This window comes from Ambystoma mexicanum, chromosome 4q (assembly GCF_040938575.1).
Source record: "Ambystoma mexicanum isolate Mex_15411 chromosome 4q, UKY_AmexF1_1, whole genome shotgun sequence".
In the NCBI taxonomy this organism is placed as follows: Eukaryota; Metazoa; Chordata; class Amphibia; order Caudata; family Ambystomatidae; genus Ambystoma; species Ambystoma mexicanum.
In genome coordinates this window covers 527,063,241-527,089,024 of record NC_090928.1, presented here as the reverse complement: position 1 = coordinate 527,089,024, position 25,784 = coordinate 527,063,241, and the positions used below count along the sequence as shown (strand labels likewise).

General features: G+C 38.7%; 18 non-coding genes across 18 annotated transcripts; all 18 read left to right on the top strand.

Annotated features, from left to right (window-relative positions):
* The first annotated feature begins 2,077 nt into the window (after window positions 1-2,077).
* On the top strand, window positions 2,078-2,150 carry TRNAK-CUU (transfer RNA lysine (anticodon CUU)). Its single transcript has one exon. It is a non-coding gene; the product is annotated as a tRNA-Lys (tRNA).
* A 606-nt stretch (window positions 2,151-2,756) lies between these two features.
* On the top strand, window positions 2,757-2,829 carry TRNAK-CUU (transfer RNA lysine (anticodon CUU)). Its single transcript has one exon. It is a non-coding gene; the product is annotated as a tRNA-Lys (tRNA).
* Window positions 2,830-3,260: 431 nt separating this feature from the next.
* On the top strand, window positions 3,261-3,333 carry TRNAK-CUU (transfer RNA lysine (anticodon CUU)). The gene has a single exon. It is a non-coding gene; the product is annotated as a tRNA-Lys (tRNA).
* A 102-nt stretch (window positions 3,334-3,435) lies between these two features.
* Window positions 3,436-3,508, top strand: TRNAK-CUU (transfer RNA lysine (anticodon CUU)). Its single transcript has one exon. It is a non-coding gene; the product is annotated as a tRNA-Lys (tRNA).
* A 432-nt stretch (window positions 3,509-3,940) lies between these two features.
* Window positions 3,941-4,013, top strand: TRNAK-CUU (transfer RNA lysine (anticodon CUU)). Its single transcript has one exon. It is a non-coding gene; the product is annotated as a tRNA-Lys (tRNA).
* Window positions 4,014-4,950: 937 nt separating this feature from the next.
* TRNAK-CUU (transfer RNA lysine (anticodon CUU)) lies at window positions 4,951-5,023 on the top strand. The gene has a single exon. It is a non-coding gene; the product is annotated as a tRNA-Lys (tRNA).
* Window positions 5,024-7,800: 2,777 nt separating this feature from the next.
* Window positions 7,801-7,873, top strand: TRNAK-CUU (transfer RNA lysine (anticodon CUU)). The gene has a single exon. It is a non-coding gene; the product is annotated as a tRNA-Lys (tRNA).
* A 584-nt stretch (window positions 7,874-8,457) lies between these two features.
* TRNAK-CUU (transfer RNA lysine (anticodon CUU)) lies at window positions 8,458-8,530 on the top strand. The gene has a single exon. It is a non-coding gene; the product is annotated as a tRNA-Lys (tRNA).
* A 1,286-nt stretch (window positions 8,531-9,816) lies between these two features.
* Window positions 9,817-9,889, top strand: TRNAK-CUU (transfer RNA lysine (anticodon CUU)). The gene has a single exon. It is a non-coding gene; the product is annotated as a tRNA-Lys (tRNA).
* A 432-nt stretch (window positions 9,890-10,321) lies between these two features.
* TRNAK-CUU (transfer RNA lysine (anticodon CUU)) lies at window positions 10,322-10,394 on the top strand. The gene has a single exon. It is a non-coding gene; the product is annotated as a tRNA-Lys (tRNA).
* Window positions 10,395-11,483: 1,089 nt separating this feature from the next.
* TRNAK-CUU (transfer RNA lysine (anticodon CUU)) lies at window positions 11,484-11,556 on the top strand. Its single transcript has one exon. It is a non-coding gene; the product is annotated as a tRNA-Lys (tRNA).
* Window positions 11,557-13,137: 1,581 nt separating this feature from the next.
* Window positions 13,138-13,210, top strand: TRNAK-CUU (transfer RNA lysine (anticodon CUU)). The gene has a single exon. It is a non-coding gene; the product is annotated as a tRNA-Lys (tRNA).
* Window positions 13,211-15,658: 2,448 nt separating this feature from the next.
* Window positions 15,659-15,731, top strand: TRNAK-CUU (transfer RNA lysine (anticodon CUU)). The gene has a single exon. It is a non-coding gene; the product is annotated as a tRNA-Lys (tRNA).
* A 102-nt stretch (window positions 15,732-15,833) lies between these two features.
* TRNAK-CUU (transfer RNA lysine (anticodon CUU)) lies at window positions 15,834-15,906 on the top strand. Its single transcript has one exon. It is a non-coding gene; the product is annotated as a tRNA-Lys (tRNA).
* A 937-nt stretch (window positions 15,907-16,843) lies between these two features.
* Window positions 16,844-16,916, top strand: TRNAK-CUU (transfer RNA lysine (anticodon CUU)). Its single transcript has one exon. It is a non-coding gene; the product is annotated as a tRNA-Lys (tRNA).
* A 1,298-nt stretch (window positions 16,917-18,214) lies between these two features.
* On the top strand, window positions 18,215-18,287 carry TRNAK-CUU (transfer RNA lysine (anticodon CUU)). The gene has a single exon. It is a non-coding gene; the product is annotated as a tRNA-Lys (tRNA).
* Window positions 18,288-21,218: 2,931 nt separating this feature from the next.
* On the top strand, window positions 21,219-21,291 carry TRNAK-CUU (transfer RNA lysine (anticodon CUU)). Its single transcript has one exon. It is a non-coding gene; the product is annotated as a tRNA-Lys (tRNA).
* A 2,098-nt stretch (window positions 21,292-23,389) lies between these two features.
* Window positions 23,390-23,462, top strand: TRNAK-CUU (transfer RNA lysine (anticodon CUU)). Its single transcript has one exon. It is a non-coding gene; the product is annotated as a tRNA-Lys (tRNA).
* The last annotated feature ends 2,322 nt before the right edge of the window (window positions 23,463-25,784 follow it).

The window sequence follows — 25,784 nt, the reverse complement described above, 5'->3', positions numbered from 1 at the left end:
TACACAGCATCCTATCTGTGGAAAACGGCAGTGCAGGGATAGGGAAGAAAACTATTTGGTTCCAAAAGAGCCCATCTAGCTCAGTCGGTAGAGCATGAGAGTCTTAATCTCAGGGTTGTAGGTTTGAGCCCCACGTTGGGCAAAAACAACTATAATTTTAGTGCTTTTCGACAAAAAAGAGAGACATTGAAAGTCTCTTCACAATATTTGCAGTATTTTCATTGTTAACATTGAATATATGAATACATGTCTGGATGATGTTTAATGTGCCAATACCATACCTTAATGTATTCACTGTAAAAGAAAAAGTGTGTATCATCTTACTATAAAATAAAGTGGAGAAAACACAAATAGGACATTTTTTCCACACAGGTTTAATCAGCTATTTCCTGATATTCTTCAAAGCATTCTGATATTGACTGGTAATTGTGTTTGATACTTTCTTAGACTATTTCTGTCTCTGGCTGATGTGTATTTTCTTTCCAAACTCCACCTGAGCCTATGATTACACAGCATACTATCTGTGGAAAACAGCAGTGCAGGGATAGGGAAGCAAACTATTGGGTTCCAAAAGAGCCCGCCTAGTTCAGTCGGTAGAGCATGAGTCTCTTAATCTCAAGGTTGTTGGTTGGACCCCCACATTGGGTGAAATAAGCTATAATATTAGTGCTTTTTGTCAAAAAAGAGAGAAATTGAAAGTCTCTTCACAATGTTTGCAATATTGTCATTGTTAACATTCAATATGTGAATGCATGTCAGGATGATGTTTAATGGGGTAATACCATACCTTAATGGATTCACTGTAAAAGAAAAAGTGTGTATCATCTTACTATAAAATAAAGTGGAGAAAACACAAATAGGACATTTTTTTCACACAGGTTTAATCGGCTATTTCCTGATATTCTTCAAAGCGTTCTAATATTGACTGGTAATTATGTTTGATACTTTCTTAGACTATTTCTGCCTCTGGCTGATGTGTATTTTCTTTCCAAACTCCACCTGAGCCTATGATTACACAGCATCCTATCTGTGGAAAGCGGCAGTGCAGGGATAGGGAAGAAAACTATAAGCATCCAAAGAAGCCCGGCTAGCTCAGTCGGTAGAGCATGCGACTCTTAATCTCAGGGTCGTGGGTTCGAGCCCCACGTTGGGCGAAAACAACTAAAATTTTAGTGCTTTTTGACCAAAAAAATAGAAATTGAAAGTCTCTTTACAATATTTGCAATATTTTCATTGTTAACATGCAATATATGAATGCATGTCTGGATGATGTGTAATGGGGCAATACCACACCTTAATGTATTCACTGTAAAAGAAAAAGTATGTATCATCTTACTATAAAATAAAGTGGAGAAAACACAAATAGGACTTTTTTCCACACAGGTTTAATCGGCTATTTCCTGATATTCTTCAATGCGTTCTGATATTGACTGGTAATTGTGTTTGATACTTTCTTAGACTATTTCTGCCTCTGGCTGATGTGTATTTTCTTTCCAAACTCCACCTGAGCCTATGATTACACAGCATCCTATCTGTGGAAAACGGCAGTGCAGGGATAGGGAAGAAAACTATAGGCATCTAAAGGAGCCTGGCTAGCTCAGTCAGTAGAGCATGAGACTCTTAATCTCAGGGTCGTGGGTTCGAGCCCACGTTGGGCGAAAACAACTAAAATCTTAGTGCTTTTTGACCAAAAAAGTAGAAATTGAAAGTCTCTTTACAATATTTGCAATATTTTCATTGTTAACATGCAATATATGAATGCATGTCTGGATGATGTGTAATGGGGCAATACCACACCTTAATGTATTCACTGTAAAAGAAAAAGTATGTATCATCTTACTATAAAATAAAGTGGAGAAAACACAAATAGGACTTTTTTCCACACAGGTTTAATCGGCTATTTCCTGATATTCTTCAATGCGTTCTGATATTGACTGGTAATTGTGTTTGATACTTTCTTAGACTATTTCTGCCTCTGGCTGATGTGTATTTTCTTTCCAAACTCCACCAGAGTACATCCTATCTGTGGAAAACGGCAGTGCAGGGATAGCGAAGAAAACTATAAGCATCCCAAGAAGCCCGGCTAGCTCAGTCGGTAGAGCATGAGACTCTTAATCTCAGGGTCGTGGGTTCGAGCCCCACGTTGGGCGAAAACAACTAAAATTTTAGTGCTTTTTGACCAAAAAAATAGAAATTGAAAGTCTCTTTACAATATTTGCAATATTTTCATTGTTAACATGCAATATATGAATGCATGTCTGGATGATGTGTAATGGGGCAATACCACACCTTAATGTATTCACTGTAAAAGAAAAAGTATGTATCATCTTACTATAAAATAAAGTGGAGAAAACACAAATAAGACTTTTTTCCACACAGGTTTAATCGGCTATTTCCTGATATTCTTCAATGCGTTCTGATATTGACTGGTAATTGTGTTTGATACTTTCTTAGACTATTTCTGCCTCTGGCTGATGTGTATTTTCTTTCCAAACTCCACCAGAGCCTATGATTACACAGCATCCTATCTGTGGAAAACGGCAGTGCAGGGATAGGGAAGAAAACTATAGGCATCCAAAGGAGCCCGGCTAGCTCAGTCGGTAGAGCATGATACTCTTAATCTCAGGGTCGTGGGTTCGAACCCACGTTGGGCGAACACAACTAAAATTGTAGTGCTTTTTGACCAAAAAAATACATCCTATCTGTGGAAAACGGCAGTGCAGGGATAGGGAAGAAAACTATAGGCATCCAAAGGAGCCCGGCTAGCTCAGTCGGTAGAGCATGAGACTCTTAATCTCAGGGTCGTGGGTTCGAGCCCCACGTTGGGCGAAAACAACTAAAATTTTAGTGCTTTTTGACCAAAAAAATAGAAATTGAAAGTCTCTTTACAATATTTGCAATATTTTCATTGTTAACATGCAATATATGAATGCATGTCTGGATGATGTGTAATGGGGCAATACCACACCTTAATGTATTCACTGTAAAAGAAAAGTATGTATCATCTTACTATAAAATAAAGTGGAGGAAACACAAATAAGACTTTTTTCCACACAGGTTTAATCGGCTATTTCCTGATATTCCTTAATGCGTTCTGATATTGACTGGTAATTGTGTTTGATACTTTCTTAGACTATTTCTGCCTCTGGCTGATGTGTATTTTCTTTCCAAACTCCACCAGAGCCTATGATTACACAGCATCCTATCTGTGGAAAGCGGCAGTGCAGGGATAGGGAAGAAAACTATAGGCATCCAAAAGAGCCCGGCTAGCTCAGTCGGTAGAGCATGAGACTCTTAATCTCAGGGTCGTGGGTTCGAGCCCCACGTTGGGCGAAAACAACTAAAATTGTAGTGCTTTTTGATCAAAAAAATACATCCTATCTGTGGAAAACGGCAGTGCAGGGATAGGGAAGAAAACTATAGGCATCCAAAGGAGCCCGGCTAGCTCAGTTGGTAGAGCATGAGACTCTTAATCTCAGGGTCGTGGGTTCGAGCCCCACGTTGGGCGAAAACAACTAAAATTTTAGTGCTTTTTGACCAAAAAAATAGAAATTGAAAGTCTCTTTACAATATTTGCAATATTTTCATTGTTAACATGCAATATATGAATGCATGTCTGGATGATGTGTAATGGGGCAATACCACACCTTAATGTATTCACTGTAAAAGAAAAAGTATGTATCATCTTACTATAAAATAAAGTGGAGAAAACACAAATAAGACTTTTTTCCACACAGGTTTAATCGGCTATTTCCTGATATTCTTCAATGCGTTCTGATATTGACTGGTAATTGTGTTTGATACTTTCTTAGACTATTTCTGCCTCTGGCTGATGTGTATTTTCTTTCCAAACTCCACCAGAGCCTATGATTACACAGCATCCTATCTGTGGAAAACGGCAGTGCAGGGATAGGGAAGAAAACTATAGGCATCCAAAGGAGCCCGGCTAGCTCAGTTGGTAGAGCATGAGACTCTTAATCTCAGGGTCGTGGGTTCGAGCCCCACGTTGGGCGAAAACAACTAAAATTTTAGTGCTTTTTGACCAAAAAAATAGAAATTGAAAGTCTCTTTACAATATTTGCAATATTTTCATTGTTAACATGCAATATATGAATGCATGTCTGGATGATGTGTAATGGGGCAATACCACACCTTAATGTATTCACTGTAAAAGAAAAAGTATGTATCATCTTACTATAAAATAAAGTGGAGAAAACACAAATAAGACTTTTTTCCACACAGGTTTAATCGGCTATTTCCTGATATTCTTCAATGCGTTCTGATATTGACTGGTAATTGTGTTTGATACTTTCTTAGACTATTTCTGCCTCTGGCTGATGTGTATTTTCTTTCCAAACTCCACCAGAGCCTATGATTACACAGCATCCTATCTGTGGAAAGCGGCAGTGCAGGGATAGGGAAGAAAACTATAGGCGTCCAAAGGAGCCCGGCTAGCTCAGTCGGTAGAGCATGAGACTCTTAATCTCAGGGTCGTGGGTGCGAGCCCCACGTTGGGCGAAAACAACTCAAATTTTAATGCTTTTTGACCAAAAAAATAGAAATTGAAAGTCTCTTTACAATATTTGCAATATTTTGATTGTTCACATGCAATATATGAATGCATGTCTGGATGATGTGTAATGGGGCAATACCACACCTTAATGTATTCACTGTAAAAGAAAAAGTATGTATCATCTTACTATAAAATAAAGTGGAGAAAACACAAATAAGACTTTTTTCCACACAGGTTTAATCGGCTATTTCCTGATATTCTTCAATGCGTTCTGATATTGACTGGTAATTGTGTTTGATACTTTCTTAGACTATTTCTGCCTCTGGCTGATGTGTATTTTCTTTCCAAACTCCACCAGAGCCTATGATTACACAGCATCCTATCTGTGGAAAACGGCAGTGCAGGGATAGGGAAGAAAACTATAGGTATCCAAAGGAGCCCGGCTAGCTCAGTCGGTAGAGCATGAGACTCTTAATCTCAGGGTCGTGGGTTCGAGCCCCACGTTGGGCGAAAACAACTAACATTTTAGTGCTTTTTGACCAAAAAAATAGAAATTGAAAGTCTCTTTACAATATTTGCAATATTTTCATTGTTAACATGCAATATATGAATGCATGTCTGGATGATGTGTAATGGGGCAATACCACACCTTAATGTATTCACTGTAAAAGAAAAAGTATGTATCATCTTACTATAAAATAAAGTGGAGAAAACACAAATAGGACTTTTTTCCACACAGGTTTAATCGGCTATTTCCTGATATTCTTCAATGCGTTCTGATATTGACTGGTAATTGTGTTTGATACTTTCTTAGACTATTTCTGCCTCTGGCTGATGTGTATTTTCTTTCCAAACTCCACCAGAGCCTATGATTACACAGCATCCTATCTGTGGAAAACGGCAGTGCAGGGATAGGGAAGAAAACTATAGGCATCCAAAGGAGCCCAGCTAGCTCAGTCGGTAGAGCATGATACTCTTAATCTCAGGGTCGTGGGTTCGAGCCCGCGTTGGGCGAACACAACTAAAATTGTAATGCTTTTTGACCAAAAAAATACATCCTATCTGTGGAAAACGGCAGTGCAGGGATAGGGAAGAAAACTATAGGCATCCAAAGGAGCCTGGCTAGCTCAGTCGGTAGAGCATGAGACTCTTAATCTCAGGGTCGTGGGTTTGAGCCCCACGTTGGGCGAAAACAACTAAAATTTTAGTGCTTTTTGACCAAAAAAATAGAAATTGAAAGTCTCTTTGCAATATTTTCATTGTTAACATGCAATATATGAATGCATGTCTGGATGATGTGTAATGGGGCAATACCATACCTTAATGTATTCACTGTAAAAGAAAAAGTATGCATCATCTTACTATAAAATAAAGTGGAGAAAACACAAATAAGACTTTTTTCCTCACAGGTTTAATCGGCTATTTCCTGATATTCTTCAATGCGTTCTGATATTGACTGGTAATTGTGTTTGATACTTTCTTAGACTATTTCTGCCTCTGGCTGATGTGTATTTTCTTTCCAAACTCCACCAGAGTACATCCTATCTGTGGAAAACGGCAGTGCAGGGATAGGGAAGAAAACTATAGGCATCTAAAGGAGCCTGGCTAGCTCAGTCGGTAGAGCATGAGACTCTTAATCTCAGGGTCGTGGGTTCGAGCCCACGTTGGGCGAAAACAACTAAAATCTTAGTGCTTTTTGACCAAAAAAGTAGAAATTGAAAGTCTCTTTACAATATTTGCAATATTTTCATTGTTAACATGCAATATATGAATGCATGTCTGGATGATGTGTAATGGGGCAATACCACACCTTAATGTATTCACTGTAAAAGAAAAAGTATGTATCATCTTACTATAAAATAAAGTGGAGAAAACACAAATAAGACTTTTTTCCACACAGGTTTAATCGGCTATTTCCTGATATTCTTCAATGCGTTCTGATATTGACTGGTAATTGTGTTTGATACTTTCTTAGACTATTTCTGCCTCTGGCTGATGTGTATTTTCTTTCCAAACTCCACCAGAGCCTATGATTACACAGCATCCTATCTGTGGAAAACGGCAGTGCAGGGATAGGGAAGAAAACTATAGGCATCCAAAGGAGCCCGGCTAGCTCGGTCGGTAGAGCATGAGACTCTTAATCTCAGGGTCGTGGGTTCGAGCCCCACGTTGGGCGAAAACAACTAAAATTGTAGTGCTTTTTGACCAAAAAAATACATCCTATCTGTGGAAAACGGCAGTGCAGGGATAGGGAAGAAAACTATAGGCATCCAAAGGAGCCCGGCTAGCTCAGTCGGTAGAGCATGAGACTCTTAATCTCAGGGTCGTTGGTTCGAGCCCCACGTTGGGCGAAAACAACTAAAATTTTAGTGCTTTTTGACCAAAAAAATAGAAATTGAAAGTCTCTTTACAATATTTGCAATATTTTCATTGTTAACATGCAATATATGAATGCATGTCTGGATGATGTGTAATGGGGCAATACCACACCTTAATGTATTCACTGTAAAAGAAAAGTATGTATCATCTTACTATAAAATAAAGTGGAGGAAACACAAATAAGACTTTTTTCCACACAGGTTTAATCGGCTATTTCCTGATATTCCTTAATGCGTTCTGATATTGACTGGTAATTGTGTTTGATACTTTCTTAGACTATTTCTGCCTCTGGCTGATGTGTATTTTCTTTCCAAACTCCACCAGAGCCTATGATTACACAGCATCCTATCTGTGGAAAGCGGCAGTGCAGGGATAGGGAAGAAAACTATAGGCATCCAAAAGAGCCCGGCTAGCTCAGTCGGTAGAGCATGAGACTCTTAATCTCAGGGTCGTGGGTGCGAGCCCCACGTTGGGCGAAAACAACTAAAATTTTAATGCTTTTTGACCAAAAAAATAGAAATTGAAAGTCTCTTTACAATATTTGCAATATTTTGATTGTTAACATGCAATATATGAATGCATGTCTGGATGATGTGTAATGGGGCAATACCACACCTTAATGTATTCACTGTAAAAGAAAAAGTATGTATCATCTTACTATAAAATAAAGTGGAGAAAACACAAATAAGACTTTTTTCCACACAGGTTTAATCGGCTATTTCCTGATATTCTTCAATGCGTTCTGATATTGACTGGTAATTGTGTTTGATACTTTCTTAGACTATTTCTGCCTCTGGCTGATGTGTATTTTCTTTCCAAACTCCACCAGAGCCTATGATTACACAGCATCCTATCTGTGGAAAATGGCAGTGCAGGGATAGGGAAGAAAACTATAGGTATCCAAAGGAGCCCGGCTAGCTCAGTCGGTAGAGCATGAGACTCTTAATCTCAGGGTCGTGGGTTCGAGCCCCACGTTGGGCGAAAACAACTAAAATTGTAGGACTTTTTGACCAAAAAAATACATCCTATCTGTGGAAAACGGCAGTGCAGGGATAGGGAAGAAAACTATAGGTATCCAAAGGAGCCCGGCTAGCTCAGTCGGTAGAGCATGAGACTCTTAATCTCAGGGTCGTGGGTTAGAGCCCCAGTTGGGCGAAAACAACTAAAATTGTAGTGCTTTTTGACCAAAAAAATAGAAATTGAAAGTCTCTTTGCAATATTTTCATTGTTAACATGCAATATATGAATGCATGTCTGGATGATGTGTAATGGGGCAATACCATACCTTAATGTATTCACTGTAAAAGAAAAAGTATGCATCATCTTACTATAAAATAAAGTGGAGAAAACACAAATAAGACTTTTTTCCACACAGGTTTAATTGGCTATTTCCTGATATTCTTTAATGCGTTCTGATATTGACTGGTAATTGTGTTTGATACTTTCTTAGACTATTTCTGCCTCTGGCTGATGTGTATTTTCTTTCCAAACTCCACCAGAGTACATCCTATCTGTGGAAAACGGCAGTGCAGGGATAGCGAAGAAAACTATAAGCATCCCAAGAAGCCCGGCTAGCTCAGTCGGTAGAGCATGAGACTCTTAATCTCAGGGTCGTGGGTTCGAGCCCCACGTTGGGCGAAAACAACTAAAATTTTAGTGCTTTTTGACCAAAAAAATAGAAATTGAAAGTCTCTTTACAATATTTGCAATATTTTCATTGTTAACATGCAATATATGAATGCATGTCTGGATGATGTGTAATGGGGCAATACCACACCTTAATGTATTCACTGTAAAAGAAAAAGTATGTATCATCTTACTATAAAATAAAGTGGAGAAAACACAAATAGGACTTTTTTCCACACAGGTTCAATCGGCTATTTCCTGATATTCTTCAATGCGTTCTGATATTGACTGGTAATTGTGTTTGATACTTTCTTAGACTATTTCTGCCTCTGACTGATGTGTATTTTCTTTCCAAACTCCACCAGAGCCTATGATTACACAGCATCCTATCTGTGGAAAACGGCAGTGCAGGGATAGGGAAGAAAACTATAGGCATCCAAAGGAGCCCGGCTAGCTCAGTCGGTAGAGCATGATACTCTTAATCTCAGGGTCGTGGGTTCGAACCCACGTTGGGCGAACACAACTAAAATTGTAATGCTTTTTGACCAAAAAAATACATCCTATCTGTGGAAAACGGCAGTGCAGGGATAGGGAAGAAAACTATAGGCATCCAAAGGAGCCTGGCTAGCTCAGTCGGTAGAGCATGAGACTCTTAATCTCAGGGTCGTGGGTTCGAGCCCCACGTTGGGTGAAAACAACTAAAATTTTAGTGCTTTTTGACCAAAAAAATAGAAATTGAAAGTCTCTTTACAATATTTGCAATATTTTCATTGTTAACATGCAATATATGAATGCATGTCTGGATGATGTGTAATGGGGCAATACCACACCTTAATGTATTCACTGTAAAAGAAAAAGTATGTATCATCTTACTATGCAATAAAGTGGAGAAAACACAAATAAGACTTTTTTCCACACAGGTTTAATCGGCTATTTCCTGATATTCTTCAATGCGTTCTGATATTGACTGGTAATTGTGTTTGATACTTTCTTAGACTATTTCTGCCTCTGGCTGATGTGTATTTTCTTTCCAAACTCCACCAGAGCCTATGATTACACAGCATCCTATCTGTGGAAAACGGCAGTGCAGGGATAGGGAAGAAAACTATAGGCATCCAAAGGAGCCCGGCTAGCTCAGTCGGTAGAGCATGAGACTCTTAATCTCAGGGTCGTGGGTTTGAGTCCCACGTTGGGCGAAAACAACTAAAATTGTAGTGCTTTTTGATCAAAAAAATACATCCTATCTGTGGAAAACGGCAGTGCAGGGATAGGGAAGAAAACTATAGGCATCCAAAGGAGCCCGGCTAGCTCAGTTGGTAGAGCATGAGACTCTTAATCTCAGGGTCGTGGGTTCGAGCCCCACGTTGGGCGAAAACAACTAAAATTTTAGTGCTTTTTGACCAAAAAAATAGAAATTGAAAGTCTCTTTACAATATTTGCAATATTTTCATTGTTAACATGCAATATATGAATGCATGTCTGGATGATGTGTAATGGGGCAATACCACACCTTAATGTATTCACTGTAAAAGAAAAAGTATGTATCATCTTACTATAAAATAAAGTGGAGAAAACACAAATAAGACTTTTTTCCACACAGGTTTAATCGGCTATTTCCTGATATTCTTCAATGCGTTCTGATATTGACTGGTAATTGTGTTTGATACTTTCTTAGACTATTTCTGCCTCTGGCTGATGTGTATTTTCTTTCCAAACTCCACCAGAGCCTATGATTACACAGCATCCTATCTGTGGAAAACGGCAGTGCAGGGATAGGGAAGAAAACTATAGGTATCCAAAGGAGCCCGGCTAGCTCAGTCGGTAGAGCATGAGACTCTTAATCTCAGGGTCGTGGGTTCGAGCCCCACGTTGGGCGAAAACAACTAAAATTTTAGTGCTTTTTGACCAAAAAAATAGAAATTGAAAGTCTCTTTACAATATTTGCAATATTTTCATTGTTAACATGCAATATATGAATGCATGTCTGGATGATGTGTAATGGGGCAATACCACACCTTAATGTATTCACTGTAAAAGAAAAAGTATGTATCATCTTACTATAAAATAAAGTGGAGAAAACACAAATAGGACTTTTTTCCACACAGGTTTAATCGGCTATTTCCTGATATTCTTCAATGCGTTCTGATATTGACTGGTAATTGTGTTTGATACTTTCTTAGACTATTTCTGCCTCTGGCTGATGTGTATTTTCTTTCCAAACTCCACCAGAGCCTATGATTACACAGCATCCTATCTGTGGAAAACGGCAGTGCAGGGATAGGGAAGAAAACTATAGGCATCCAAAGGAGCCCAGCTAGCTCAGTCGGTAGAGCATGATACTCTTAATCTCAGGGTCGTGGGTTCGAGCCCACGTTGGGCGAACACAACTAAAATTGTAATGCTTTTTGACCAAAAAAATACATCCTATCTGTGGAAAACGGCAGTGCAGGGATAGGGAAGAAAACTATAGGCATCCAAAGGAGCCTGGCTAGCTCTGTCGGTAGAGCATGAGACTCTTAATCTCAGGGTCGTGGGTTTGAGCCCCACGTTGGGCGAAAACAACTAAAATTTTAGTGCTTTTTGACCAAAAAAATAGAAATTGAAAGTCTCTTTGCAATATTTTCATTGTTAACATGCAATATATGAATGCATGTCTGGATGATGTGTAATGGGGCAATACCATACCTTAATGTATTCACTGTAAAAGAAAAAGTATGCATCATCTTACTATAAAATAAAGTGGAGAAAACACAAATAAGACTTTTTTCCACACAGGTTTAATCGGCTATTTCCTAATATTCTTCAATGCGTTCTGATATTGACTGGTAATTGTGTTTGATACTTTCTTAGACTATTTCTGCCTCTGGCTGATGTGTATTTTCTTTCCAAACTCCACCAGAGTACATCCTATCTGTGGAAAACGGCAGTGCAGGGATAGGGAAGAAAACTATAAGCATCCAAAGAAGCCCGGCTAGCTCAGTCGGTAGAGCATGAGACTCTTAATCTCAGGGTCGTGGGTTCGAGCCCCACGTTGGGCGAAAACAACTAAAATTTTAGTGCTTTTTGACCAAAAAAATAGAAATTGAAAGTCTCTTTACAATATTTGCAATATTTTCATTGTTAACATGCAATATATGAATGCATGTCTGGATGATGTGTAATGGGGCAATACCACACCTTAATGTATTCACTGTAAAAGAAAAAGTATGTATCATCTTACTATAAAATAAAGTGGAGAAAACACAAATAGGACTTTTTTCCACACAGGTTTAATCGGCTATTTCCTGATATTCTTCAATGCGTTCTGATATTGACTGGTAATTGTGTTTGATACTTTCTTAGACTATTTCTGCCTCTGGCTGATGTGTATTTTCTTTCCAAACTCCACCAGAGCCTATGATTACACAGCATCCTATCTGTGGAAAACGGCAGTGCAGGGATAGGGAAGAAAACTATAGGCATCCAAAGGAGCCCAGCTAGCTCAGTCGGTAGAGCATGATACTCTTAATCTCAGGGTCGTGGGTTCGAGCCCACGTTGGGCGAACACAACTAAAATTGTAATGCTTTTTGACCAAAAAAATACATCCTATCTGTGGAAAACGGCAGTGGAGGGATAGGGAAGAAAACTATAGGCATCCAAAGGAGCCTGGCTAGCTCAGTCGGTAGAGCATGAGACTCTTAATCTCAGGGTCGTGGGTTTGAGCCCCACGTTGGGCGAAAACAACTAAAATTTTAGTGCTTTTTGACCAAAAAAATAGAAATTGAAAGTCTCTTTGCAATATTTTCATTGTTAACATGCAATATATGAATGCATGTCTGGATGATGTGTAATGGGGCAATACCATACCTTAATGTATTCACTGTAAAAGAAAAAGTATGCATCATCTTACTATAAAATAAAGTGGAGAAAACACAAATAAGACTTTTTTCCACACAGGTTTAATCGGCTATTTCCTGATATTCTTCAATGCGTTCTGATATTGACTGGTAATTGTGTTTGATACTTTCTTAGACTATTTCTGCCTCTGGCTGATGTGTATTTTCTTTCCAAACTCCACCAGAGTACATCCTATCTGTGGAAAACGGCAGTGCAGGGATAGGGAAGAAAACTATAAGCATCCAAAGAAGCCCGGCTAGCTCAGTCGGTAGAGCATGAGACTCTTAATCTCAGGGTTGTGGGTTCGAGCCCCACGTTGGGCGAAAACAACTAAAATTTTAGTGCTTTTTGACCAAAAAAATAGAAATTGAAAGTCTCTTTACAATATTTGCAATATTTTCATTGTTAACATGCAATATATGAATGCATGTCTGGATGATGTGTAATGGGGCAATACCATACCTTAATGTATTCACTGTAAAAGAAAAAGTATGCATCATCTTACTATAAAATAAAGTGGAGAAAACACAAATAAGACTTTTTTACACACAGGTTTAATCGGCTATTTCCTGATATTCTTCAATGCGTTCTGATATTGACTGGTAATTGTGTTTGATACTTTCTTAGACTATTTCTGCCTCTGGCTGATGTGTATTTTCTTTCCAAACTCCACCAGAGTACATCCTATCTGTGGAAAACGGCAGTGCAGGGATAGGGAAGAAAACTATAAGCATCCAAAGAAGCCCGGCTAGCTCAGTCGGTAGAGCATGAGACTCTTAATCTCAGGGTCGTGGGTTCGAGCCCCACGTTGGGCGAAAACAACTAAAATTTTAGTGCTTTTTGACCAAAAAAATAGAAATTGAAAGTCTCTTTACAATATTTGCAATATTTTCATTGTTAACATGCAATATATGAATGCATGTCTGGATGATGTGTAATGGGGCAATACCACACCTTAATGTATTCACTGTAAAAGAAAAAGTATGTATCATCTTACTATAAAATAAAGTGGAGAAAACACAAATAAGACTTTTTTCCACACATGTTTAATCGGCTATTTCCTGATATTCTTCAATGCGTTCTGATATTGACTGGTAATTGTGTTTGATACTTTCTTAGACTATTTCTGCCTCTGGCTGATGTGTATTTTCTTTCCAAACTCCACCAGAGCCTATGATTACACAGCATCCTATCTGTGGAAAACGGCAGTGCAGGGATAGGGAAGAAAACTATAGGCATCCAAAGGAGCCCGGCTAGCTCAGTCGGTAGAGCATGATACTCTTAATCTCAAGGTCGTGGGTTCGAGCCCACGTTGGGCGAACACAACTAAAATTGTAATGCTTTTTGACCAAAAAAATACATCCTATCTGTGGAAAACGGCAGTGCAGGGATAGGGAAGAAAACTATAGGCATCCAAAGGAGCCTGGCTAGCTCAGTCGGTAGAGCATGAGACTCTTAATCTCAGGGTCGTGGGTTTGAGCCCCACGTTGGGTGAAAACAACTAAAATTATAGTGCTTTTTGACCAAAAAAATACATCCTATCTGTGGAAAACGGCAGTGCAGGGATAGGGAAGAAAACTATAGGTATCCAAAGGAGCCCGGCTAGCTCAGTCGGTAGAGCATGAGACTCTTAATCTCAGGTTCGTGGGTTCGAGCCCCACGTTGGGCGAAAACAACTAAAATTGTAGTGCTTTTTGACCAAAAAAATAGAAATTGAAAGTCTCTTTGCAATATTTTCATTGTTAACATGCAATATATGAATGCATGTCTGGATGATGTGTAATGGGGCAATACCATACCTTAATGTATTCACTGTAAAAGAAAAAGTATGCATCATCTTACTATAAAATAAAGTGGAGAAAACACAAATAAGACTTTTTTCCACACAGGTTTAATCGGCTATTTCCTGATATTCTTTAATGCGTTCTGATATTGACTGGTAATTGTGTTTGATACTTTCTTAGACTATTTCTGCCTCTGGCTGATGTGTATTTTCTTTCCAAACTCCACCAGAGTACATCCTATCTGTGGAAAACGGCAGTGCAGGGATAGCGAAGAAAACTATAAGCATCCCAAGAAGCCCGGCTAGCTCAGTCGGTAGAGCATGAGACTCTTAATCTCAGGGTCGTGGGTTCGAGCCCTACGTTGGGCGAAAACAACTAAAATTTTAGTGCTTTTTGACCAAAAAAATAGAAATTGAAAGTCTCTTTACAATATTTGCAATATTTTCATTGTTAACATGCAATATATGAATGCATGTCTGGATGATGTGTAATGGGGCAATACCACACCTTAATGTATTCACTGTAAAAGAAAAAGTATGTATCATCTTACTATAAAATAAAGTGGAGAAAACACAAATAGGACTTTTTTCCACACAGGTTTAATCGGCTATTTCCTGATATTCTTCAATGCGTTCTGATATTGACTGGTAATTGTGTTTGATACTTTCTTAGACTATTTCTGCCTCTGGCTGATGTGTATTTTCTTTCCAAACTCCACCAGAGCCTATGATTACACAGCATCCTATCTGTGGAAAACGGCAGTGCAGGGATAGGGAAGAAAACTATAGGCATACAAAGGAGCCCGGCTAGCTCAGTCGGTAGAGCATGATACTCTTAATCTCAGGGTCGTGGGTTCGAACCCACGTTGGGCGAACACAACTAAAATTGTAATGCTTTTTGACCAAAAAAATACATCCTATCTGTGGAAAACGGCAGTGCAGGGATAGGGAAGAAAACTATAGGCATCCAAAGGAGCCTGGCTAGCTCAGTCGGTAGAGCATGAGACTCTTAATCTCAGGGTCGTGGGTTCGAGCCCCACGTTGGGTGAAAACAACTAAAATTTTAGTGCTTTTTGACCAAAAAAATAGAAATTGAAAGTCTCTTTACAATATTTGCAATATTTTCATTGTTAACATGCAATATATGAATGCATGTCTGGATGATGTGTAATGGGGCAATACCACACCTTAATGTATTCACTGTAAAAGAAAAAGTATGTATCATCTTACTATGAAATAAAGTGGAGAAAACACAAATAAGACTTTTTTCCACACAGGTTTAATCGGCTATTTCCTGATATTCTTCAATGCGTTCTGATATTGACTGGTAATTGTGTTTGATACTTTCTTAGACTATTTCTGCCTCTGGCTGATGTGTATTTTCTTTCCAAACTCCACCAGAGCCTATGATTACACAGCATCCTATCTGTGGAAAACGGCAGTGCAGGGATAGGGAAGAAAACTATAGGCATCCAAAGGAGCCCGGCTAGCTCAGTCGGTAGAGCATGAGACTCTTAATCTCAGGGTCGTGGGTTCGAGCCCCACGTTGGGCGAAAACAACTAAAATTGTAGTGCTTTTTGATCAAAAAAATACATCCTATCTGTGGAAAACGGCAGTGCAGGGATAGGGAAGAAAACTATAGGCATCCAAAGGAGCCCGGCTAGCTCAGTCGGTAGAGCATGAGACTCTTAATCTCAGGGTCGTGGGTTCGAGCCCCACGTTGGGCGAAAACAACTAAAATTTTAGTGCTTTTTGACCAAAAAAATAGAAATTGAAAGTCTCTTTACAATATTTGCAATATTTTCATTGTTAACATGCAATATATGAATGCATGTCTGGATGATGTGTAATGGGGCAATACCACACCTTAATGTATTCACTGTAAAAGAAAAAGTATGTATCATCTTACTATAAAATAAAGTGGAGAAAACACAAATAAGACTTTTTTCCACACAGGTTTAATCGGCTATTTCCTGATATTCTTCAATGCGTTCTGATATTGACTGGTAATTGTGTTTGATACTTTCTTAGACTATTTCTGCCTCTGGCTGATGTGTATTTTCTTTCCAAACTCCACCAGAGCCTATGATTACACAGCATCCTATCTGTGGAAAGCGGCAGTGCAGGGATAGGGAAGAAAACTATAGGCATCCAAAGGAGCCCGGCTAGCTCAGTCGGTAGAGCATGAGACTCTTAATCTCAGGGTCGTGGGTGCGAGCCCCACGTTGGGCGAAAACAACTAAAATTTTAATGCTTTTTGACCAAAAAAATAGAAATTGAAAGTCTCTTTACAATATTTGCAATATTTTGATTGTTCACATGCAATATATGAATGCATGTCTGGATGATGTGTAATGGGGCAATACCACACCTTAATGTATTCACTGTAAAAGAAAAAGTATGTATCATCTTACTATAAAATAAAGTGGAGAAAACACAAATAAGACTTTTTTCCACACAGGTTTAATCGGCTATTTCCTGATATTCTTCAATGCGTTCTGATATTGACTGGTAATTGTGTTTGATACTTTCTTAGACTATTTCTGCCTCTGGCTGATGTGTATTTTCTTTCCAAACTCCACCAGAGCCTATGATTACACAGCATCCTATCTGTGGAAAACGGCAGTGCAGGGATAGGGAAGAAAACTATAGGTATCCAAAGGAGCCCGGCTAGCTCAGTCGGTAGAGCATGAGACTCTTAATCTCAGGGTCGTGGGTTCGAGCCCCACGTTGGGCGAAAACAACTAAAATTTTAGTGCTTTTTGACCAAAAAAATAGAAATTGAAAGTCTCTTTACAATATTTGCAATATTTTCATTGTTAACATGCAATATATGAATGCATGTCTGGATGATGTGTAATGGGGCAATACCACACCTTAATGTATTCACTGTAAAAGAAAAAGTATGTATCATCTTACTATAAAATAAAGTGGAGAAAACACAAATAGGACTTTTTTCCACACAGGTTTAATCGGCTATTTCCTGATATTCTTCAATGCGTTCTGATATTGACTGGTAATTGTGTTTGATACTTTCTTAGACTATTTCTGCCTCTGGCTGATGTGTATTTTCTTTCCAAAGCCCACCACGTTGGGCGAAAACAACTAAAATTTTAGTGCTTTTTGACCAAAAAAATAGAAATTGAAAGTCTCTTTACAATATTTGCAATATTTTCATTGTTAACATGCAATATATGAATGCATGTCTGGATGATGTGTAATGGGGCAATACCACACCTTAATGTATTCACTGTAAAAGAAAAAGTATGTATCATCTTACTATAAAATAAAGTGGAGAAAACACAAATAAGACTTTTTTCCACACAGGTTTAATCGGCTATTTCCTGATATTCTTCAATGCGTTCTGATATTGACTGGTAATTGTGTTTGATACTTTCTTAGACTATTTCTGCCTCTGGCTGATGTGTATTTTCTTTCCAAACTCCACCAGAGCCTATGATTACACAGCATCCTATCTGTGGAAAGCGGCAGTGCAGGGATAGGGAAGAAAACTATAGGCATCCAAAGGAGCCCGGCTAGCTCAGTCGGTAGAGCATGAGACTCTTAATCTCAGGGTCGTGGGTGCGAGCCCCACGTTGGGCGAAAACAACTAAAATTTTAATGCTTTTTGACCAAAAAAATAGAAATTGAAAGTCTCTTTACAATATTTGCAATATTTTGATTGTTCACATGCAATATATGAATGCATGTCTGGATGATGTGTAATGGGGCAATACCACACCTTAATGTATTCACTGTAAAAGAAAAAGTATGTATCATCTTACTATAAAATAAAGTGGAGAAAACACAAATAAGACTTTTTTCCACACAGGTTTAATCGGCTATTTCCTGATATTCTTCAATGCGTTCTGATATTGACTGGTAATTGTGTTTGATACTTTCTTAGACTATTTCTGCCTCTGGCTGATGTGTATTTTCTTTCCAAACTCCACCAGAGCCTATGATTACACAGCATCCTATCTGTGGAAAACGGCAGTGCAGGGATAGGGAAGAAAACTATAGGTATCCAAAGGAGCCCGGCTAGCTCAGTCGGTAGAGCATGAGACTCTTAATCTCAGGGTCGTGGGTTCGAGCCCCACGTTGGGCGAAAACAACTAAAATTTTAGTGCTTTTTGACCAAAAAAATAGAAATTGAAAGTCTCTTTACAATATTTGCAATATTTTCATTGTTAACATGCAATATATGAATGCATGTCTGGATGATGTGTAATGGGGCAATACCACACCTTAATGTATTCACTGTAAAAGAAAAAGTATGTATCATCTTACTATAAAATAAAGTGGAGAAAACACAAATAGGACTTTTTTCCACACAGGTTTAATCGGCTATTTCCTGATATTCTTCAATGCGTTCTGATATTGACTGGTAATTTTGTTTGATACTTTCTTAGACTATTTCTGCCTCTGGCTGATGTGTATTTTCTTTCCAAACTCCACCAGAGCCTATGATTACACAGCATCCTATCTGTGGAAAACGGCAGTGCAGGGATAGGGAAGAAAACTATAGGCAACCAAAGGAGCCCAGCTAGCTCAGTCGGTAGAGCATGATACTCTTAATCTCAGGGTCGTGGGTTCGAGCCCACGTTGGGCGAACACAACTAAAATTGTAATGCTTTTTGACCAAAAAAATACATCCTATCTGTGGAAAACGGCAGTGCAGGGATAGGGAAGAAAACTATAGGCATCCAAAGGAGCCTGGCTAGCTCAGTCGGTAGAGCATGAGACTCTTAATCTCAGGGTCGTGGGTTTGAGCCCCACGTTGGGCGAAAACAACTAAAATTTTAGTGCTTTTTGACCAAAAAAATAGAAATTGAAAGTCTCTTTGCAATATTTTCATTGTTAACATGCAATATATGAATGCATGTCTGGATGATGTGTAATGGGGCAATACCATACCTTAATGTATTCACTGTAAAAGAAAAAGTATGCATCATCTTACTATAAAATAAAGTGGAGAAAACACAAATAAGACTTTTTTCCACACAGGTTTAATCGGCTATTTCCTGATATTCTTCAATGCGTTCTGATATTGACTGGTAATTGTGTTTGATACTTTCTTAGACTATTTCTGCCTCTGGCTGATGTGTATTTTCTTTCCAAACTCCACCAGAGTACATCCTATCTGTGGAAAACGGCAGTGCAGGGATAGGGAAGAAAACTATAAGCATCCAAAGAAGCCCGGCTAGCTCAGTCGGTAGAGCATGAGACTCTTAATCTCAGGGTTGTGGGTTCGAGCCCCACGTTGGGCGAAAACAACTAAAATTTTAGTGCTTTTTGACCAAAAAAATAGAAATTGAAAGTCTCTTTACAATATTTGCAATATTTTCATTGTTAACATGCAATATATGAATGCATGTCTGGATGATGTGTAATGGGGCAATACCACACCTTAATGTATTCACTGTAAAAGAAAAAGTATGTATCATCTTACTATAAAATAAAGTGGAGAAAACACAAATAGGACTTTTTTCCACACAGGTTTAATCGGCTATTTCCTGATATTCTTCAATGCGTTCTGATATTGACTGGTAATTGTGTTTGATACTTTCTTAGACTATTTCTGCCTCTGGCTGATGTGTATTTTCTTTCCAAACTCCACCAGAGCCTATGATTACACAGCATCCTATCTGTGGAAAACGGCAGTGCAGGGATAGGGAAGAAAACTATAGGCATCCAAAGGAGCCCGGCTAGCTCAGTCGGTAGAGCATGATACTCTTAATCTCAGGGTCGTGGGTTCGAGCCCACGTTGGGCGAACACAACTAAAATTGTAATGCTTTTTGACCAAAAAAATACATCCTATCTGTGGAAAACGGCAGTGCAGGGATAGGGAAGAAAACTATAGGCATCCAAAGGAGCCTGGCTAGCTCAGTTGGTAGAGCATGAGACTCTTAACCTCAGGGTCGTGGGTTCAAGCCCCACGTTGGGTGAAAACAACTAAAATTATAGTGCTTTTTGACCAAAAAAATACATCCTATCTGTGGAAAACGGCAGTGCAGGGATAGGGAAGAAAACTATAGGCATCCAAAGGAGCCTGGCTAGCTCAGTCGGTATAGCATGAGACTCTTAATCTCAGGGTCGTGGGTTTGAGCCCCACGTTGGGCGAAAACAACTAAAATTTTAGTGCTTTTTGACCAAAAAAATAGAAATTGAAAGTCTCTTTACAATATTTGCAATATTTTGATTGTTAACATGCAATATATGAATGCATGTCTGGATGATGTGTAATGGGGCAATACCACACCTTAATGTATTCACTGTAAAAGAAAAAGTATGTATCATCTTACTATAAAATAAAGTGGAGAAAACACAAATAAGACTTTTTTCCACACAGGTTTAATCGGCTATTTCCTGATATTCTTCAATGCGTTCTGATATTGACTGGTAATTGTGTTTGATACTTTCTTAGACTATTTCTGCCTCTGGCTGATGTGTATTTTCTTTCCAAACTCCACCAGAGCCTATGATTACACAGCATCCTATCTGTGGAAAGCGGCAGTGCAGGGATAGGGAAGAAAACTATAGGCATCCAAAGGAGCCCGGCTAGCTCAGTCGGTAGAGCATGAGACTCTTAATCTCAGCGTCGTGGGTTTGAGCCCCACGTTGGGCGATAACAACTAAAATTGTAGTACTTTTTGACCAAAAAAATAGAAATTGAAAGTCTCTTTGCAATATTTTCATTGTTAACATGCAATATATGAATGCATGTCTGGATGATGTGTAATGGGGCAATACCATACCTTAATGTATTCACTGTAAAAGAAAAAGTATGCATCATCTTACTATAAAATAAAGTGGAGAAAACACAAATAAGACTTTTTTTCACACAGGTTTAATCGGCTATTTCCTGATATTCTTCAATGCGTTCTGATATTGACTGGTAATTGTGTTTGATACTTTCTTAGACTATTTCTGCCTCTGGCTGATGTGTATTTTCTTTCCAAACTCCACCAGAGTACATCCTATCTGTGGAAAACGGCAGTGCAGGGATAGGGAAGAAAACTATAAGCATCCAAAGAAGCCCGGCTAGCTCAGTCGGTAGAGCATGAGACTCTTAATCTCAGGGTCGTGGGTTCGAGCCCCACGTTGGGCGAAAACAACTAAAATTTTAGTGCTTTTTGACCAAAAAAATAGAAATTGAAAGTCTCTTTACAATATTTGCAATATTTTCATTGTTAACATGCAATATATGAATGCATGTCTGGATGATGTGTAATGGGGCAATACCACACCTTAATGTATTCACTGTAAAAGAAAATGTATGTATCATCTTACTATAAAATAAAGTGGAGAAAACACAAATAAGACTTTTTTCCACACATGTTTAATCGGCTATTTCCTGATATTCTTCAATGCGTTCTGATATTGACTGGTAATTGTGTTTGATACTTTCTTAGACTATTTCTGCCTCTGGCTGATGTGTATTTTCTTTCCAAACTCCACCAGAACCTATGATTACACAGCATCCTATCTGTGGAAAGCGGCAGTGCAGGGATAGGGAAGAAAACTATAGGCATCAAAAGGAGCCCGGCTAGCTCAGTCGGTAGAGCATGATACTCTTAATCTCAGGGTCGTGGGTTCGAGCCCACGTTGGGCGAACACAACTAAAATTGTAATGCTTTTTGACCAAAAAAATACATCCTATCTGTGGAAAACGGCAGTGCAGGGATAGGGAAGAAAACTATAGGCATCCAAAGGAGCCTGGCTAGCTCAGTCGGTAGAGCATGAGACTCTTAATCTCAGGGTCGTGGGTTCGAGCCCCACGTTGGGTGAAAGCAACTAAAATTTTAGTGCTTTTTGACCAAAAAAATAGAAATTGAAAGTCTCTTTAGAATATTTGCAATATTTTCATTGTTAACATGCAATATATGAATGCATGTCTGGATGATGTGTAATGGGGCAATACCACACCTTAATGTATTCACTGTAAAAGAAAAAGTATGTATCATCTTACTATAAAATAAAGTGGAGAAAACACAAATAAGACTTTTTTCCACACAGGTTTAATCGGCTATTTCCTGATATTCTTCAATGCGTTCTGATATTGACTGGTAATTGTGTTTGATACTTTCTTAGACTATTTCTGCCTCTGGCTGATGTGTATTTTCTTTCCAAACTCCACCAGAGCCTATGATTACACAGCATCCTATCTGTGGAAAGCGGCAGTGCAGGGATAGGGAAGAAAACTATAGGCATCCAAAGGAGCCCGGCTAGCTCAGTCGGTAGAGCATGAGACTCTTAATCTCAGGGTCGTGGGTGCGAGCCCCACGTTGGGCGAAACAACTAAAATTTTAATGCTTTTTGACCAAAAAAATAGAAATTAAAAGTCTCTTTACAATATTTGCAATATTTTCATTGTTAACATGAAATATATGAATGCATGTCTGGATGATGTGTAATGGGGCAATACCACACCTTAATGTATTCACTGTAAAAGAAAAAGTATGTATCATCTAACTATAAAATAAAGTGGAGAAAACACAAATAGGACTTTTTTCCACACAGGTTTAATCGGCTATTTCCTGATATTCTTCAATGCGTTCTGATATTGACTGGTAATTGTGTTTGATACTTTCTTAGACTATTTCTGCCTCTGGCTGATGTGTATTTTCTTTCCAAACTCCACCAGAGCCTATGATTACACAGCATCCTATCTGTGGAAAACGGCAGTGCAGGGATAGGGAAGAAAACTATAGGCATCCAAAGGAGCCCGGCTAGCTCAGTCGGTAGAGCATGAGACTCTTAATCTCAGGGTCGTGGGTTTGAGCCCCACGTTGGGCGAAAACAACTAAAATTGTAGTGCTTTTTGACCAAAAAAATAGAAATTGAAAGTCTCTTTGCAATATTTTCATTGTTAACATGCAATATATGAATGCATGTCTGGATGATGTGTAATGGGGCAATACCACACCTTAATGTATTCACTGTAAAAGAAAAAGTATGTATCATCTTACTATAAAATAAAGTGGAGAAAACACAAATAAGACTTTTTTCCACACAGGTTTAATCGGCTATTTCCTGATATTCTTCAATGCGTTCTGATATTGACTGGTAATTGTGTTTGATACTTTCTTAGACTATTTCTGCCTCTGGCTGATGTGTATTTTCTTTCCAAACTCCACCAGAGTACATCCTATCTGTGGAAAACGGCAGTGCAGGGATAGGGAAGAAAACTATAAGCATCCAAAGAAGCCCGGCTAGCTCAGTCGGTAGAGCATGAGACTCTTAATCTCAGGGTCGTGGGTTCGAGCCCCACGTTGGGCGAAAACAACTAAAATTTTAGTGCTTTTTGACCAAAAAAATAGAAATTGAAAGTCTCTTTACAATATTTGCAATATTTTCATTGTTAACATGCAATATATGAATGCATGTCTGGATGATGTGTAATGGGGCAATACCACACCTTAATGTATTCACTGTAAAAGAAAAAGTATGTATCATCTTACTATAAAATAAAGTGGAGAAAACACAAATAAGACTTTTTTCCACACATGTTTAATCGGCTATTTCCTGATATTCTTCAATGCGTTCTGATATTGACTGGTAATTGTGTTTGATACTTTCTTAGACTATTTCTGCCTCTGGCTGATGTGTATTTTCTTTCCAAACTCCACCAGAGCCTATGATTACACAGCATCCTATCTGTGGAAAACGGCAGTGCAGGGATAGGGAAGAAAACTATAGGCATCCAAAGGAGCCTGGCTAGCTCAGTCGGTAGAGCATGAGACTCTTAATCTCAGGGTCGTGGGTTTGAGCCCCACGTTGGGTGAAAACAACTAAAATTATAGTGCTTTTTGACCAAAAATATACATCCTATCTGTGGAAAACGGCAGTGCAGGGATAGGGAAGAAAACTATAGGCATCCAAAGGAGCCTGGCTAGCTCAGTCGGTAGAGCATGAGACTCTTAATCTCAGGGTCGTGGGTTTGAGCCCCACGCTGGGCGAAAACAACTAAAATTTTAGTGCTTTTTGACCAAAAAAATAGAAATTGAAAGTCTCTTTACAATATTTGCAATATTTTGATTGTTAACATGCAATATATGAATGCATGTCTGGATGATGTGTAATGGGGCAATACCACACCTTAATGTATTCACTGTAAAAGAAAAAGTATGTATCATCTTACTATAAAATAAAGTGGAGAAAACACAAATAAGACTTTTTTCCACACAGGTTTAATCGGCTATTTCCTGATATTCTTCAATGCGTTCTGATATTGACTGGTAATTGTGTTTGATACTTTCTTAGACTATTTCTGCCTCTGGCTGATGTGTATTTTCTTTCCAAACTCCACCAGAGCCTATGATTACACAGCATCCTATCTGTGGAAAGCGGCAGTGCAGGGATAGGGAAGAAAACTATAGGCATCCAAAGGAGCCCGGCTAGCTCAGTCGGTAGAGCATGAGACTCTTAATCTCAGGGTCGTGGGTTTGAGCCCCACGTTGGGCGATAACAACTAAAATTGTAGTGCTTTTTGACCAAAAAAATAGAAATTGAAAGTCTCTTTGCAATATTTTCATTGTTAACATGCAATATATGAATGCATGTCTGGATGATGTGTAATGGGGCAATACCATACCTTAATGTATTCACTGTAAAAGAAAAAGTATGCATCATCTTACTATAAAATAAAGTGGAGAAAACACAAATAAGACTTTTTTTCACACAGGTTTAATCGGCTATTTCCTGATATTCTTCAATGCGTTCTGATATTGACTGGTAATTGTGTTTGATACTTTCTTAGACTATTTCTGCCTCTGGCTGATGTGTATTTTCTTTCCAAACTCCACCAGAGCCTATGATTACACAGCATCCTATCTGTGGAAAACGGCAGTGCAGGGATAGGGAAGAAAACTATAGGCATCCAAAGGAGCCCGGCTAGCTCAGTCGGTAGAGCATGATACTCTTAATCTCAGGGTCGTGGGTTCGAGCCCACGTTGGGTGAACACAACTAAAATTGTAGTGCTTCTTGACCAAAAAAATAGAAATTGAAAGTCTCTTTACAATATTTGCAATATTTTCATAGTTAACATGCAATATATGAATGCATGTCTGGATGATGTGTAATGGGGCAATACCACACCTTAATGTATTCACTGTAAAAGAAAAAGTATGTATCATCTTACTATAAAATAAAGTGGAGAAAACACAAATAGGACTTTTTTCCACACAGGTTTAATCGGCTATTTCCTGATATTCTTCAATGCGTTCTGATATTGACTGGTAATTGTGTTTGATACTTTCTTAGACTATTTCTGCCTCTGGCTGATGTGTATTTTCTTTCCAAACTCCACCAGAGCCTATGATTACACAGCATCCTATCTGTGGAAAACGGCAGTGCAGGGATAGGGAAGAAAACTATAAGCATCCAAAGGAGCCCGGCTAGCTCAGTCGGTAGAGCATGAGACTCTTAATCTCAGGGTCGTGGGTTTGAGCCCCACGTTGGGCGAAAACAACTAAAATTGTAGTGCTTTTTGACCAAAAAAATAGAAATTGAAAGTCTCTTTGCAATATTTTCATTGTTAACATGCAATATATGAATGCATGTCTGGATGATGTGTAATGGGGCAATACCATACCTTAATG